Source organism: Anabrus simplex, chromosome 4 (assembly GCF_040414725.1).
Source record: "Anabrus simplex isolate iqAnaSimp1 chromosome 4, ASM4041472v1, whole genome shotgun sequence".
Classification (NCBI taxonomy): domain Eukaryota; kingdom Metazoa; phylum Arthropoda; class Insecta; order Orthoptera; family Tettigoniidae; genus Anabrus; species Anabrus simplex.
The window spans coordinates 299363590-299382316 of record NC_090268.1 but is presented as its reverse complement, the minus strand read 5'-3'; the positions used below and the strand labels follow the sequence as shown (position 1 = coordinate 299382316).

The window sequence follows — 18727 nt, the reverse complement described above, 5'->3', positions numbered from 1 at the left end:
CTGCACAAGGAATGGCATTACTAGCATCGCTCATACCTCAGTCACTTTCATATTGTCAAAGCCAAAGATAAGACAGAGTCAGATCAGTGAAAGTAACAAAATTGCTCTAGCCCATACCAGAAGACATAGTGCACTGTAAACACTAGGTCCTGCCAGCAAAGGCATATCCCTTTCTTAAGAAACGAAATTTGCTCACTTCGGACATTGATATAGGAATCAGTAATATGTTTTTGAAGAGTTTCGTCCGGAATGTGGCACTGAAAAATGAAATGGCGTATGGCTTTTAGTGCCGGGAGTGTCCGAGGACATGTTCGGCTCGGCAGGTGCAGGTCTTTCGATTTGACTCCCGTAGGCGACCTGCGCGTCGTGATGAGGATGAAATGATGATGAAGAGAACACACACCCTGCCCCCGTGCCAGCGAAATTAACCAACGATGGTTAAAATTCTCGACCCTGCCGGAAATCGAACCTGGGACCCTTGTGACCAAAGGCCAACGCGCTAACCATTTAGCCATGGAGCCGGACAGCGTGACATTGTATGGAATTGAAACCCGGATAATAACCAGCTCAGAAAGAAAGACAATAGAAGCTTTTGAACTGCGGTGAACAGAACAAGCTGAAGGTGAGACTGTTAGATCGAATCACGAATGAAACGATACTGAATCGAACTGGTGAGAGGAGATCGATTTGGCTAAATTTGACTAGAAGAAATAGAATGATAGGACTTGTTCATTTAGTTTTTGAGGGAAGTGTTGGCGGTAAAAACGGTAGGGCTGATCATCATCACCATCTTCTTCTTCTTCTTCTCCTTTATCGGTTTACCCTCCAGGGTCGGTTATTCCCTCAGGCTCAGCGAGGGATCCCTTCTCTACCGCTGCAAGGGCAATGTCCTGGAGCTTCAGACTCTGAATCGGGGGATACAACTGGGGAGGATGGCCAGTACCTCGCCCAGGCGGCCTCACCTGCTATGCTGAACAGGGGCCTTGCGGGGGGAATGGGAAGATTGGCAGGGATAGACAAGGAAGAGGGAAGGAAGCGGCCGTGGCCTTAAGTTAGGTACCATCCCGGCATTCGCCTGGAGGAGTTGGAAACCACGGAAAACCACTTCCAGGATGGCTGAGGTGGGAATCGAACCCACCTCTACTCATTTGACCTCCCGAGGCTGAGTGGACCCCGTTCCAGCCCTCGTACCACTTTTCAAATTTCGTGGCAGAGCCTGGAATCGAACCCGAGCCTCCGCGGGTGGCAGCTAATCACACTAACCAATACACCACAGAGGCGGACTGGGGTATGAATATGACAAACAGATTAGAGTAGATGTAGGATGTAGTAGATAGGTAGAAATGAAAATATTAACCCAGGATAGTGTGCCATCTAACGAGTTCTATGGACTGATGACCCAAACAACAAATTCTACCTCAGGTTGGCTATTTGAATGCATGGTCAGCGTGATAGTCTTCGGTTCAGAGGACTCTGTGCTCTATTCCCGGACGGGCCGGTTTTTTTTAACCATGTCATTTATTTAACTGGTGGACTGGGTGTTTGTGTTCTTTTCTATAAACATCTTCACTTAAACATAACACATTGCACTATCAACCACCACAGAACCATGCAATAGTGAACACATCCCTCCAGAGAGCATAGGAAGGACATCCTCACGTAGTGCCAACCCTCCTTGGGGGAGAGTACAGCTGTGAAAGGGTTAAATGTAGTTCTACAACCCTGTCATCGTGTGTTCTCGTCGGCGCAAGAAGTTGAAAGGACTCAGAGCGGCAGTCAATAACAAGGTAAATACTGTTGACTGGGGGAAGGAAATGCAGAGCTGTGTGTGGCAGAATGGTCAAGGGCTCGACTCTCAGTGAGAACTAGTCCCCTCCCCAAAGTCTCCCACTCCGTCACTTTCTCTCTGGGCTGAAATTAGCTGCCGCGGCTCGCAGGTTCCTTCTCTGACCTCAGTCAGTTCTCGGTTCTCGTTGTCTTGCTATCGTCACGTGTTAGCCTCGCGCCGTGGGACCTGCACGCAGCGGTAAGTCACAGATCCATTCAGCTGCTTACTCTTCTTCTATGCGAATCATGCCCCTCTATTTCTACCACATGTATCTGTGAAATTCTGGAAATTCAGATTCTTCTAATTTATCAAATCAGTCATGAAAACTAACAAGGAAAGATTTTCTCTTTATTTCAAATCACCCCAGTTCACTTGGTAAAATAATACTGTGGTATCGTATGTATATAAATAACATGTTTTCTTTCTCTAAACTTTGAACTCTTGCTTCATACTTCGTTTTCTTTTTAAATATCTCGGATTAGGTGCACAAAATTTTAAAGTGGACTTAGTTCAATATTTGTTTGTTTGTTTGTTACGTCGCTGGCAAATGGCTGAACAGAATTTCTCATGAAGTTCAGTGACAGCCGGGATGCACTAGGCTATATATTTTTGGATTAGTATACAGTGGCGTAGCAATATGAAGGGGGCCAAAACAGGAAATTAAACATTTCTTCTTTAATATTAACTGCATCGAAATTTAGCAGGTAATAAAAGTTGTTTAAAATGCCATTTCTGATCTCTTATATTTCATGCATTTGTCCATACGAGAAATAAAAACGGATTTTTTTTCTTCACAAGTACGTATCTCGGGAAATTTAGTTCCACCGACATTTAAAAACAAAAATGAGAGCTATAATAATTGAGATACTCACGAATTTAAATTTTTGTGCAAAGTCCGAGAATCACTAGTAACCGAAAGATATTGATAAATGACGTGTGCTCTGTCTCCTCTAATTATTATTATTATTATTATTATTATTATTATTATTATTATTATTATTATTATTATTATTATTATTATTATTTGATCGCATTTCTGCTGAAATATTGTACAACTAAGAGGTCAACTTGTGTACAACTAGTTTATCTCAATAAAATAATGGCCTAGATAAAAATATTTCATAAAATAATTTTTAGTAATTTCTTGATTTAGAATTTCACTGGTTCGCCTCTGTGGTGTAGTGGTTAGTGCGATTAGCTGCCACCCCCGGAGGCCCGGGTTCGATCCCCGGCTCTGCCACGAAATTTGAAAAGTGGTACGAGGACTGGATCGGGGTCCACTCCGCCTCGGGAGGTCAGAGGTGGGTTCGATTCCCACCTCAGACATCCTGGAAGTGGTTTTCCGTGGTTTCCCCAATTCTCCTCCAGGCAAATGCTGAGATGGTACCTAACTGAAGGCCACGGCCGCTTCCTTCCTTCTTCCGTGTCTATCCCATCCAATCTTCCCATCCCCCACAAGGCCCCTGTTCAGCATAGCAGGTGAGGCCGCCTGGGCGAGATACTGGCCATCCTCCACAGTTGTATACCCCGATCCAGAGTCTGCAGCTCCAGGACACTGCCCTTGAGACGGTAGAGGTGGAATCCCTCGCTGAATCCGAGGGAATAACCGACCCTCGGGGGTAAACGGATAAAGAAGAAGAATTTCGCGGTCCCGGCTAGCCTTTTAATTTATCCCGTGTTAAACGAAATAACATTGCTGGAATTTGGAGAAATTTAGAATTCCACTTTTAATCCAAATTGTCATTATTCAACCATCTTAATTAGCCTTTCATATAATTCGCTTTATATAATGTCGTCGGGACTCTTCAAGTAACAGTAATCACTGGGTTGAGTGTCTCAGATGGTCGATTATTGGCCTTCCGAGCCCTGGCTCAGTCCGGTGGCATTTAATGGTGCTCAACTGCACCAGTCTCGTGTCGCTAAATATACCGGCACGTAAAGGAAATTCTACGGGCCCAAAATTCTGATTCTTCGGCGTCTGCGAGAATCATTAATAGTTAGTGGAACGTAAAACCATTATTATTATTATCATTATTATTATTATTATTATTATTATTATTATTATTATTATTATCATCTAACTCGTTGGATGAGTTCTCAGCGTTCCGGTTTTCTGTTCAGAGGGTCCTGGGTCCGATTCCCGGCAGTGCCTGTGATTTTAACTACGTCTAGTTATTTCCTCTGACTCGAATACTGCGTATTTGGTCCGGCTCCATGGCTAAATGGTTAGCGTGCTGGCCTTTGGTCACAGGGGCCCGGGTTCGGCGCTACCTGCAGCTTCATCCTGTACATGCTAATTCGTTGGAGTAAGAATTATTATTATTATTATTATTATTATTATTATTATTATTATTATTATTATTATTATTATTATTATGTGTATGTTGGGTTTTCAGCCCGAAGGCTGGTTTGATCCTCTACAGTTCCACCAACAGCTGTCATAGATAGCCTAGGTGTCACTGAAGAGGCATACTAGGGAAGTGAGGAGTGAGGTAGTTTCCCGTTGCTTTCCTCACCGAGCCAGCCGTTGCTATTACATGTCAGTCTGCCAAGCCCACTGAAATGCATGCACCAACTGACCCTATGAGCGATATTTTCACACCATTCAGAACAGGGACTGGCTGCATAAGGAATGGCATTACTGGCATCGCTCATACCTCGGTCACTTTCATATTGTCAAAGCCAAGGATGAGACTAAGACAGGTCAATGAAAGTAACAAATTTATTCTAGCCCATACCAGAAGACATAGTGCACTGTAAACACTACATCCTGCCAGCAAAGGCAAATTATTATTATATTGGCCGTAATTATTGTCAAGTATATATGGTCTGACACCGTGGTTAGTCTGTTCACCGTACCCAGGACCCTCTGAACGGAGAACCAGAACGCTGAAAGCTCATCCAACGAGTTAGATAATAATAATAATAATAATAATAATAATAATAATAATAAACCTCTGGAGCCGAGCGCGGGAGACGCGTGGGTTCGAACCCCAGCGTCGGCTGACCTGATAATAGTTTGCTGTGCTGTCCCGTTCTCACTTTCAGGCCAGGAGAGTTCCTACTCATGTGGACTTAGCTCTGTTTTACAACCGGATGCCTTTCCTGACACCAACAGTACGTGGAGGGATGCATTCATTGTTGCGTATTTCTGTGGTGGTTGGTAGTGTGGTGTGTGTGTGAACAGGTGTGCATTAAGACAATCACAAATACCCAGTGGCTTTTAGTCTTGGCAGTGTCCGAGGACTTGTGCGGCTCGCCAGATGCAGGTCGAACCCCTGTAACCAAAGGCCAGCTCGCTAACCGTTTAGCCATGGAGCCGGATTTCGCGACAATGATTAACGATTATAGAATCTTACTGGATCACTCAAATTAACTGATCTTCGTGGTTTGTTTTGATTTATGATCTTTAACTTAAATTATGTTTAAAACCAAAACCACACCCCATGTTGCAACAGCCCTAAAGCGCCATGGTGTACCAGGCGACCGGTGCTCAGCCCGAAGGCCTGGAGATTGAGGTGTCGTGTGGTCAGCACGATGATTCCTCTCGGCCGTTATTCTTGGCTTTCTAGACCGGGGGGATAGTGTATCAATCTATTAAATTAAGCTGTTGAAGAGTAGTGCTCACAATTTAGCAATTGTTTCTCACTTACAAGATGAGCGCTGGTTGATAGTTCTTTGGTCCAGTTGTTTGTTACTACTATAGTCCATCTTCGTAGTAAGCGTCTTTCTGGACGACCGGAGGTGTGGCCTAGCCTCGTGTGCGAGGAACTATGGGAGCGTTCGCGCTGGTGGTGGGGGAAGAACTTGAACCTTTCCTCCAGCTGACACAGTCGAGTTCAGGCAGCGGACGTAGCCCTGGGAACTGACTGAAATAGTGTGGAAAGCTTAGGCGCGATACGTTCCCGGGTCGGGGTGGTCATTATGCAATGGCTCATCGGTGTACATACATCACACTAACTCAAAGGTGTAGGAATTACTTAATATGATAAACTAGTGAAAATAACATAGTACCGTACATTGTACAAATCGAGTCTTATATTTCGATTGTCTGCCTTAAAACCTTGTCACCGGGCGAGTTGGCCGTGCGCGTAGAGGCGCGCGGCTGTGTGCTTGCATCCGGGAGATAGTAGGTTCGAATCCCACTATCGGCAGCCCTGAAGATGGTTTTCCGTGGTTTCCCATTTTCACACCAGGCAAATGCTGGGGCTGTACCTTAATTAAGGCCACGGCCGCTTCCTTCCAACTCCTAGGCCTTTCCCATCCCATCGTCGCCATAAGACCTATCTGTGTCGGTGCGACGTAAAGCCCCTAGCAAAAAAAAAAAAAAAAAAAAAACCTTGTCAATTAACTACACAGGCCTTTGAGCATAACATTCTAAAATTTCAGTTCTATTCCAGTACGGAAATACTTCGTAACTTTCGTCGTAAATGTTGGTGACGTCAAGAAATCAGAGGGTCATGCCTAAAAGAATTCATATCGGATGTTGCTTTCGACACAACGTGAAATAAATCTCAGTGTATAGCAAAAGTGGAGGTCAATATTTTGGCACTCTGTAGCCTTTAATTTATTCTTATACATTCTTACGAATATGAAATCTGTTATATAAAATTGAAAGGTTTGAACCATTTGGTAGAAAATCAATTGAACATAGACAGTAACTTGCAACTGGTAATACTGCGAATAAAGGAAGTTCGTTTGAAACTGTACTGTACTGTATACCAAGGAAAGGCGCATCGGTACGCGCTATCAGTTCATCAATTGCCTAACGAATAGGAGGAAGTTGTTTCCACTGACAGCCTGGAGATATCATCTACTTAACGTGATTTCTAGTGAAATACGTATAAAAGAGATTAATTAATGCAAATTTGTCGGGAAAATGCAGAGAAGAAGCATTAGTAGAAATACTTCAGCTACTTTCATAATAACATTAACAATGTCTACTTTTCTTGTCCATCAGAAGAAATATAATAATATATAATACTCTTGAATAACCTGCTATTGTTATGACTGAGAGAACAGGTCTCCTACAGCAACAGCAGCAACAAAAACAACAACGAAAACAGCAACAAAATGCTCCGGAACAATAGACAATATAAATCTGTCTCATAAAATCAGAGCAAAAATATTATCGGACTTCTTACGTGTTCTATGGTCACGTTTGTTTAATATTCGGAGTTCAGGGATCGTATTTACAAATTATTCAGAATAACCTTCACTCTCGTCTGAATCAGTGTCATCTGAAGTTTCACCGAGGTTGATGTCGGACTGGTCTAATTCTAATTCCTTATGCATGGTGTTGTCACGCTCCCAGTATTCCTGCTCAGTGTCTTTTACGTGGTCGCAACATTTTTTCCGTTTGTCTTGCGAATACTGTGCAAGCAATATCCGCAAAGAGCTTCCTTTTTGTCGAGTGTGTCTGCTGTCAAGTCACGAGTGATCTATAAGACAGAGAAATATTTCGTACAGAATAAGCATTTTTATTTATATTGGGAGTAGGAGCGCCCCATTTATGAACAGTGAAGGCATTAGAGATGCTATGGCACACATTTTTATGCTAAAAAACTAATTATGCTGTATTACTTTTAATTGAGATATATTCTTTTTTTTTTTGCTAGGGGCTTTACGTCGCACCGACACAGATAGGTCTTATGGCGACGATGGGATAGGAAAGGCCTAGGAGTTGGAAGGAAGCGGCCGTAGCCTTAATTAAGGTACAGCCCCAGCATTTGCCTGGTGTGAAAATGGGAAACCACGGAAAACCATCTTCAGGGCTGCCGATAGTGGGATTCGGATGCAAGCTCACAGCCACGCGCCTCTACGCGCACGGCCAACTCGCCCGGTGAGATATATTCTTATCACGGACCTCTCCTTTGATATCTCCCCAAACCGACTCAATGTGATTGAGATCTGGATGATATGTTTCATATGTTCACTCATGGTATAAACACTTTCACGTGCCTAGCCTCGCAGTGGTCTCCCAGATTTAGAAGAGGACCTAGAAGCCATGCTCGTCACTTCAGTAATTTCAACTTAGCTCGCACGTAACAACACGCGCCGCATGAGAGACGTTTTCACTTCAGCACTAGCCTGGCGACTGGACCAGCTGTAGGAGTGGGGGGACGATAGCTCCCACCACTGCATGCGCAACCATTTCTCGCGCAGGACGCTTTCAACCAAAACGGACTATAGCTTGTACTGTCGGCAGCACTGAAGATGGGTTTCTTCATTTCCCGTTTTCAAACCAGGCAATTACCGGGGTTTTATCTTAATTAAGACCATAGTCTCTTCCTTCCCGATCCTAGCCCTGTTCCTACCGCATCGTCTGTGACGGTGCGGCGTGTAACAAATAGCAAACAATTTATGTTATCATCGGTGAACTTAAAGACGTAGCCTAGTATTTTTGAATGGCTCGTAAATGAAGAAATTACTATGCTCTGACATGCATGGATTTTTAAAGATATTGAAGATGTTATTACTTAAAAAATTCAGTGTGTTACATTTTTACATTTCCACAAGATTCATGTATTCTGGAGCATCAGACTCTGGGTCGGGATACAACTGGGGAGGATGACCAGTACCTTGCCCAGGTGGCCTCACCTGCTATGTTGAACAGGGGCCTTGCGGGGAGATGGGAAGATTGGAAGGGATAGACAAGGAAGAGGGAAGGAAGCGGCCGTGGCCTTAAGTTAGGTACCATCCCGGCATTTGCTTGGAGGAGAAGAAGTGTAAAACCACAGAAAACCACTTCCAGGAAGGCTGAGGTGGGAATCGAACCCACCTCTACTCAGTTGACCTCCCGAGGATGAGTGGACCCCATTCCAGCCCTCGTACCACTTTTCTAATTTCGTAGCAGAGCCGGGAATCGAACCCGAGTCTCTGGGGGGTGGCAGCTAATCACACTAACCACTACACCACACAGGCGGACATGCAAATATTTCATGATATTAATTTACCCATTCAGTTAAACATTTTTCATAAAGATGTAAATAATATAATTGTATGTGAGTTAAGCTAATTTTAAGAGAGAAAGGTCGGTTTTAAGGGTGTATAGTTCAGCAGAAAGGAAGTATGTTGTTTTAAAGTAGTAATGAAAAAGTTTATTTGCAAAGTAGTTTGTCCAGCTCTTTGGTTGGACGATAAGCGTTCTAGCCTTCGGTTCAGAGGGTCCTGGGTTCGATTCCAGGAATGTGCAAGGATTTTTCTTTCTTTCTTTCTTTCTTTATCTGTTTATTGTCCAGGGTTGGCTTTTCCCTCGGACTTAGCGAAGGATCCCACCTCTACCGCCTCAAGGGCAGTGTCCTGGAGCTTCAGACATCGGATCGGGGGATACAACTGGGGAGAATGATCAGTACCTCGCCCAGGCGGCCTCACCTGCTATACTGAACAGGGGCCTTGGTGGGGGATGGGAAGATTGGAAGGGATAGACAAGGAAGAGGAAAGGAAGCGGCCGTGGCCTTAAGTTAGGTACCATCCCGGCATTTGCCTGGAGGAGAAGTGGGAAACCACTGAAAACCACTTCCAGGATGGCTGAGGTGGGAATCGAACCCACCTCTACTCAGTTGACCTCCCGAGGCTGAGTGGACCCCGTTCCAGCCCACGTACTACTTTACAAATTTCGTGGCGGAGCCGGAAATCAAACCCGGGCCTCCGGGGGTGGCAGCTAATCACACTAACCGCTACACCACAGAGGCGGACGCAAGGATTTTTACTGGGTATAATTAATTCCTCCGGCTCTGGAACTGAGTGTTTGTGTTCGTTTTAGTGTACTTCTCTTCATCTACATACTACACACCACAATACAGGGAGACGCAATAGTGAATAAATCCCTTCACATAAGCTTGGTGTCAGAAAGGGCATCCGGCCGTAAAACGGGGTCAGTTAAGACTATCTGTTGGGTAGTTTGTAGGATGTAGGTATATATTTCATTGAAACTGTCAGCTACTGGATATAGCGATCAAAGTACTTCAATATAGGCTACAGTATACTCACAGAGTAAACAAAAAATAAAGCAATGTCATCTCCGTACAGTCCCTGTGGTGAGGTAGAAGTTGGGGGAGGTGGAATGTAAAGGCTTCCAGTATCGTTAACCTCCGCATTTGTTGCGGTAGAGCGGTTAGCTCTTTCATCTGAAGACGAAGTTTATTAGGACAGGTGGTTCGATTCATTTTTCGTTAGACCCAAACACTGTCGAGATATTTGAAATTTTGTCCAAATTTTTCGGTTTTAAATCACTGAAAAGCAGAAGAAAGCTGATTTTTAAATGGGCCAGAATTTGTCTCAAAGAGAGACGATTCCTCTTAATACTAGACTGAATTTCCGCCCCGTCCCCTCCTCTCCCAGGAATTAACCTGGTACAGATTTCTGCTGTAGGCTGAGTTAATCTCATGACCATTTGCACCTCCGGAAGTGGACATATCGTTTCTCACATTACGACGTACTGACGGAGAATCGAACCCACGTCCTTCCGGGTGAACCGAGCACCCCCTTATCTCTCTCGGCCAGGCAGCTGTTGGAGAAACCAATATTATTCTTTTCCTACCGCTTTTCCCCACACGTGTGGGTTTACGGGTGTGAACTGTCTCGCACGTGTGGATTTGGCCCTGTTTTACGGCCGGATGCCCTTCCTGCCGCCAACCCTATATGGAGGGATGTAATCGCTGTTGCGTGTTTCTGTGGTGGTTGGTAGTATAGTGTGTTGTGGGAATATGAAGAGGAGAGTGTTGGGACGGACACAAACACCCAGTCCTCGAGTCAGAAGGATTAATCGGAAGCGATTAAAATTCCCGACCCGGCCGGGAATCGAACCCGCGACCCTCTGAACTGAAGGCCAGCACGCTGACCATTCAGCTAACGAGTCGGAACTGTTGGAGAAACCAATGAATTACACAATAAAATATACCACTCTGTAGAGCTATACTTGTTGATGTTAAGGAATAAAGCACTCTCGACAATCTGTTGTAACATATGTCAATTGAAAATACAAAGGTTTCAGTATATGTCAAGGAGTGGAATATTTTGATAACCTTGAAATCACAAAATGGTTTTTTTTGAACAATCATCTATCTTAATAAACGATATGTACTTCAACCTGATTCGGAAATTCAGAGCTATTGTGTGGGGATTATTTTTCTCTGCTATTTTGCTTTACGTCGCACCGACACAGAGAGGTCTTATGGCGACGATGGTATAGGAAAGGACTAGGAATGGAAAGGAAGCGGCCGTGGCCTTAATTAAGGTACAGCCCCAGCAATTGCCTGGTGTGAAAACGGGAAACCACGGAAAACCATCTTCAGGGCTGCCGATAGTGGGATTCGAACCCACTATCTCCCGGATGCAAGCTAATAGCTGTGCGCTCCTAACCGCATGGCCAACTCGCCCGATGGGGATTAATTTTAACATTCCAGCTTTTATTAATAAATTTGTATGCTTAAATTTTACAATTTTGAAGCATTTCTTGTGCTTCACAGAGAGATCGCGTGTTCTCGTAAAATCAGTCACTACACGGGCAGTATGTAAGATTAACTCCTGATTTCATTGCATTGATCAGTTGATGAGTGTAGGCTACTCATAGCCCGTTCACCAACCTAGAGGGCAAGATTACGTACATTTTTAGCCTCCAGTATAGAACATGAGGTTAATGTGGGAGCACTGCTCCTTCATGACTTTTACCTGAAGACGAAATCTCCCAATAGGGGAAGTTCCACTGGAGTTTATTAGGGCAGCTCGATGAATGGGCCAGCATTTATCTCAAAGAGATAAGGGGTTTTTCTGCCCGAAGGCAGGTCCGAACCTCCGCAGAGGTGTTCCTGAGCCGGAGTTTACGTGCGGTAGGGTGGCCAGTTCCTTTCCGCTCCTCCATTCCCTAACCCCCCACCAACAGCGCGTGGCAACCCATCCAACTCCTGACCACGCCCAATGTTGCTTAACTTCGGAGATCTCACGGGATCCGGTGTTTCAACACGGCTACAGCCGTTGGCTATCTCAAAGAGAGAGAATATTTAATTCCTGTTAATACTGAGGACTGAACAAATATGTTTCCAACCGGAAATTGATTTTCTGAGTAGAACCACTGTCGAATTGAAGAGACTATACCGACAAGATCACTGAATCATGTGTTCTAGTTCTGATTTTTCCCGACACTCTTCTGTGAACCACCATCCAGCACCAAACCTAGAATTAACCTGGAAATAATAGAATTCTCATCTACATAAAACTAGCGTGGCAAATTCACTTTGCGTTGCTGTCTTGCAGCAAAGAGTTTCTTCCTCCATTTTCATCATGAGTGTTCTAAGTGCTTTATAGCGTGATACACGTAAAAGGGTCTATTTCTGAATTCTATGGACCTTACACATTACTCTAGCAAAGATAGCGTATCAGCGGACTTTAGTGATCAGTCATACAGACCTACTAACAGAACATCGTATATTTAGAGTACCTTAAAGTGGTAAAACGAAACAGAACAAAAAAGTCCCACAAATATTCGATGTGAAGTCCTCTCTTTAATATCAGGGCTACTCTAACTTTGGTTGAGCCGTAAGGATGCTTCTATCTCTAATAATAATAATAATAATAATAATAATAATAATAATAATAATAATAATAATAATAATAATAATAATAAACTCGTGTCCTCGTCCCGCGGTGGTGCAGTTCTTTTCAGGCACACCCCCAATAGAGGCAAGCCGGAAGTATCATTTAAACCACATTCCAGTCCTGTTGCCATTCTTAAATTTCTGACTACCGGGAGTCGAACCCGGGGCCCTGAGGACAACAGCTAACCGTTACGCTACGGAGGCAGACTTTACCTTTCATAAGATGAAGTAAGTAAGCCAGCCTCGTGGCTGTTCACGAACCTTCCAGTTTTACGTAATTTCGAAGAAGGAACTTGCCGTTTCGTTTCCAAAATCTCACATGCATTGTCTGGGATTCGAACCCCTGCCGCCTTTCTGGGAAACCAGAAACGATGTCACTCGGCTATCACGCTTCTATTACCGAGTCTCCCGCCATGATTTATGGGCGTACGTAGTAGCTTCTACTAGCAGTGCTGGGAACGGAGCGGTTTTCTCCGGAGGGAACATTTCACGCGCTTTCAGTCGATGATCTCCTGTAGCCTCCGATTGGTGAGATCGAAAATAATCTTTTACGGATTTCAAAATTGGCATTTACCCTCCTCTCATTGCGTAATTTCTTCGGTCAGAGCATCCAATTCAATAACGAGTTCGTACGTTTCCAGTGTGTGGGAACTTCACCAGGATTACTTGGTTCAAGAAATGGAAAAGATCCAAAGGAAAGTAGCACGATTTGTTCCCAGTGATTTCCGATGAAAGAGTAGTGTTAAGGAAAATGCTGCAAACTTTGTTTGTGCTGGGAAGACTTGAGAGTAAAAAGACGAACTGCTCAACTAAGCGGTATGTTACGAGCTGTCACAGAAAAGGTGGTGTGGAATGACATTAGTAGACGAATACGCTTGATTAGAGATTTTAAAAATAGGAAATATAATATGAAGAGTAATTCGGAATTTAAGAGGGCAGATTGGGGCAAATATTCGTTCACAGGAAGAGGAATTAAGGATTGGAATAATTTACCAAAGATGTTCGATAAATTTCGAACTTCTTCGAAATCATTAAAAATGAGACAAGGTGAACATTTGATAGGGAATCTACCACCTGGACGATAGACTTGAATACAGATCAGACGTGAATGGTTGATTGAACAATGAACGACAAGGATAATTTGTAACGCCGCCACATATGACTTCCCGAAATTTTCATCACAAACAATGGTCTCAGTTTCAACTACCGGCCATAAAATTATCTAATGTCACATAGAAGGCGTTGTCGGAGAAAATGAAAACGGCGGAAACTAAATTCCAACCTATAATACAATATACTATTGTTCAAAAAACCTGGCGAGTTGGTCGTGCGGTTAGGCGTGCGCAGTTGTGAGCTTGCATCCGGGAGATAGTGGTTTCGAATCCTACTGTCCGCAGCCCTGAAGATGGTTTTCCGTGGTTTCCCATTTTCACACGAGGCAAATGCTGGGGCTGTACCTTAATTAAAGCTACGGCTGCTTCCTTCCAACTCCTAGGCCTTTCTTATCCCATCGTCGCCATAAGTCCTATCTGTGTCGGTGCGACGTAATGCAACTTGTAACAAAAGAAAAACAGATAAGTCAAACTATCCCTTCAAATCAAGATCCTCAAATTCCGACTCAAATACAGGGTGTTCCCAAAAATGTGGGAAGTAGTAGGGAGAACGGGGAAGGATGGGGGTGGGTAGTATACCCCAAAACAATTCAAGAAGTCCCTATGGACGTATTTCTTAGGTAGACTTCCCAATTTTGTTCGCGAAGTATTGGCAATAGCCTTATATGGCACATCCCATGTCGAGTAGCTGTCGCCAAGTTGATGTATGAGCGGGGATACTATATGATAGATTCCAATATAAGAAGTGCTCAAATGTCCACCATGCACCTGAATGCACGCATGAACACTCCGCCTCATTCATTTGCGGACACGTTCGAACACTCCAGGCATCGATGCCAACCTTGATTCACACGCTGGCGAAGTTCTGCAATGTCCATAATAGCATGCCTTACTACAAACATCATCCTAATTACGAACTCTCCCCACATTCAACTAATAACTGAAACAGGCTTAGCTCGTAAACGGCCGAACGTAGGGCAAATGGTGACGTTTTGTGTTGTTTTGGGACGTACTATGTGGGAAGGTATCGGGGTGTGGAATATTGCCATCGTAATGTGAATGGAAATGCCATAGACCATCGTAATACTCCAAACCCTGATTCCTTCCCACATATTTGGAGACACTATTTATAATTCCTGAGAAACAAATTAATGAAGGTAAATGGAATCACTTAATGATTAACTTTAAAGATAAACCTCAACATTAAAATCAGTGCAAAACCCAGCACAATTGCACACATCCATCTCGTTCAAGGTCCTATCTATTAATCTCCTCATACGGAGAGAAAACAAAATACCGTCATAGGAAAGAAAGAAAGAAAGAAAGAAAGAAAGAAAGAAAGAAAGGATATTTTAAATCATCTCGGTGTTCAGTTAACTGAGAAAACAATGAGGATTTTACATTAATATAAATAACATGCATTTAAAAATATTTTAAGAGAAGTTACAACCTATACTGAAATGGCGTATGGCTTTTAGTGCGGAGATGTGTCCAAGGACTTCGGCTCGCTAGGTGCAGGTCTTTTCGATTTGACACCCATAGACGACCTGCGCGCCATGATGAGGACGAAATGATGATAAAGACGATATATACACCCAGCCCCCGTGCCAGCGAAATTAACCGATGACTGTTAAAATTCCCGACCCTGCCGGGAATCGAACCCTGGACCCCTGTGACCAAAGGCCAGCACGCTAACCATTTAGCCGAGAGCCCGACACAGCCTATACTAACCCATATATAAATAACTTCAAATAATGAATTAATTAATTACAAGTCTCATTAAAAATAAAAAATATCATTAAAAGAAGGAATAAACAATATACATGCGGTAACCAAAGAATATTGGAGGTAATATTACCGGAATAATCACTCTCTACATCACGTTAAGATACGGCTTAAGTAATGCGTGAAAGCTGAAGAAGTAAGATAAGAATAATAACAGTAATCTTCTGATGCTATCATGATCAGTTAATTGGAATTAAAAATGCAGAGACAATATCACACGAAGCAGAATTACAATAGAGAAAGCACAAAAGGTCCGCGACCGGCGATTTGGCCGTGCGGTTACGGGGCGCGCAGCTGTGAGTTTGCATCCGCGAGATATTGGGTTCGAATCCCACTGTCGGCAGCCCTAAGATGGTTTTCTGTCGTTTCCCATTTTCACACGAGGCAAATGCTGGGGCTGTATCTTAATTATGGCCAAGGCCGCTTCCTTACCACTCCTAGGCCTTTCCTCTCCCATTGTCGTCATAAGACTTCTCTGTGTCGGCGCGACGTAAAGCAAATTCTTAAAATAAAAAATTAAAAGAAAGGTTCCGCGAGCAAAGCTCAATTGTTGAATAAGAAGCCGTTGGTCCCTACATTGTAAGTTAATGAAAGTGGGTGAAATTGACTTAATAAAATGACCAACGAAGCGAAGGCAGCGTTGCCAACATCAAGACCAGCGAATCTGCTACATGCACTTGGAAACCCAGCTACAAATATAAAAAATCAAATTAACCTTAACCTGAAGAATATCCATACTGTTACTAGCTGTAATAATAATATAATAATAATAATAATAATAATAATAATAATAATAATGAAAACCTACAACGTGTTTTCCAGTCAATGACCCGGTCAGGGATGGAATGAATGACCCCCCAACTTGCGGCGACGATATGAATTGTGCCGGTTGCCGAGGCCTGTCGCACTCCTCTGGGGAAATGATTAATGACTGACAGATGAAATGAAATTATAGTGGAGAGTGTTGCTGGAATGAAAGATGACAGGGAAAGCCACAGTACCCGGAGGAATACCTGTCCCGCCTCCGCTTTGTCCAGCACAAATCCCACATGGAGTAACCGGGATTTAATCCACGGTATCACGTGCTGCTCGGCCCCGCGGTGTAGGGGTAGCGTGCCTGCCTCTCACTCGGAGGCCCCGGGTTCGATTCCCGGCCAGGTCAGGGATTTTTACCTGGACCTGAGGGCTGGTTCGAGGTCCACTCAGCCTACGTGATTATAATTGAGGAGCTATCTGACGGTGAGATAGCGGCCCCGGTCTAGAAAGCCAAGAATAACGGCCGAGAGGATTCGTCGTGCTGACCACACGACACCTCGTAATCTGCAAGCCTTCGGGCTGAGCAGCGGTCGCTTGGTAGGCCAAGGCCCTTCAAGGGCTGTAGTGCCAAGGGGTTTGGTTTGGTTTGGATTACGTGCTGCTGCAGGTCGACCGGCGGTTGGTTTACCCCGGGTCACCCCGCAGCACCATTTCTTCTTCTTTCAATTAATTTATATTACCGAGCTCGATAGCTGCAGTCGCTTAAGTGCGGCCAGTATCCAGTATTCGGGAGATAGTAGGTTCGAACCCCACTGTCGGCAGCCCTGAAAATGGTTTTCCGTGGTTTCCCATTTTCACACCAGGCAAATGCTGGGGCTGTACCTTAATTAAGGCCACGGCCGCTTCCTTCCCACTCCTAGCCCTTTCCCGTCCCATCGTCGCCGTAAGACCTACCTGTGTCGGTGCGACGTAAAACAACTAGCAAAAAAAAAAATGTATATTAAATTTCAGCAGCGTTCCTTCTAACGATCGAGAACAACCAAAACAACTGCCACGCTTCTCATTGTCGCACGTCCATGCGTTGACAAACGACTGTCTCATTTCCATCAACTCAAATAGATGGCTCCACTGTACAGTCAGGCACTTAGAGGAGATCAGCTGTAGCGGCGCACAACGGAACTATTGCGAAAACACTGGGCAGCGCAATGAATTTAATCAACCCGCTGACAGTTCAAGGAAACCGAAACATCAAACACGCAGAATAATGCTCGTTATGACATTTTTCAAGTACACTGGGTGGCAAGGCACCTCTAAATTTAGTATAATCGCCATAGCGCTGGGGAGCGTCGAAGACAGAGAACGGTTGTGACAGTTTGTTCCGATTAGATGTGTTAATACTGAAGGTATGCAACCCTTTAGCCATTTGTGTACTGCTGATGGACGGCTTCAGCTTAATAACATTCCTGCGCATTTGTTACATTCCTCCACACAGGCCTTGATGGGCACCCTACTGCGCTACTTGTGTACTGTAGTCTGCCATTGTAGTAATGTTGTTAATAGCAGTGCGACATGTACCAGTGCATAGCTGCGGAAATGACAGATATGGTGCTTGCATACGGCAAAATGGATTGCAATGGTTGAAGTGCGACAAGACTGTATGCGGAACGTTTTCCAAACAGACGTACCCCACATCATTCCACGTTGGCGGCCATCGATAGACGACTAAGGGAAGCCGGACAGTTCCACGTAGGTAGTATGAAGAGTATGGTGTATGACACTCCTATAAGGTCAGCGGAGGACCTCATTGCTCGAGTCCACGGAGCGATTGAAATTCTTCAAAGACAACCGCACGTATTGGGTTATGTGCGTGAGGCTCAGCACCGCCGATGTGGGCTTTGCAATGACGTAGGAGATACACAGTTCGAAGCCCGTTTGTAACCAGCCCGATGTGCTACTCATGTTGGGTTTATTGACGACATGCGGAACGCACACCCATCTCACACTTCGATGCACTACAGGGTCCAAGCTATGCGTTTCTGGATATGGGTTCCTTCTTGAAAACGGATAATTTTATGTTCCCGCACAACGTACTAAGCGTTGTCCATCATTTCTGGGACACTCTGTATGAAGGGAAAATATTTGATGCACTGTAATAAGGCGAGGAATAAGATGACGAAGACTGATTGCCTGGCTAACATGGTGTAACTTTTCTACATATTCATGTTGAAACGATAAAGATGTTGTTTTATCTTTATATGTACCCATTTTTGAAACAGGTGGCTGTCGGACTATCGGATGAAACTACTTTTCAGACCGACCTTGTTGCACGGGAGTGAAAACTGGGGTGGATTCAGGATATCGTATTTATAAATTAGGAGTAACGGACAGGAAAGTAGCGAGAATGAATGCCGGTACAAACAGGTGGGAGGATTGACAGAAATATACTCAAAACGAGGAGATAAAGGCTATACATTCGGTGGAGAAAGTTGTGCGTATCAACTGGCTTCGACGTTGGGATCATGTGAGGCGAATGGAAGAGGATAGATTACCTAGGGGAATAATGGATTGGGCCTTGGAGCGTAAGGAGACCAAGGCGACGATGTATAGTTATTGACAATTTAATTATAAGGGGCGTAGAACTAATCGACAGG

At 44.2% G+C, this 18727-nt stretch overlaps 1 protein-coding gene across 1 annotated transcript in view; it reads left to right on the top strand.

The window, feature by feature from the left end:
* The first annotated feature begins 1964 nt into the window (after positions 1 to 1964).
* The window catches only part of LOC136871908 (arylsulfatase B), a 347013-nt gene continuing 330250 nt past the window's right edge, over positions 1965 to 18727 (top strand). Inside the window, exon 1 of the mRNA XM_067145620.2 lies at positions 1965 to 2026. The gene's annotated coding sequence lies outside the window, so the exon portion shown is untranslated. The remainder of the gene's footprint in view (positions 2027 to 18727) is intronic.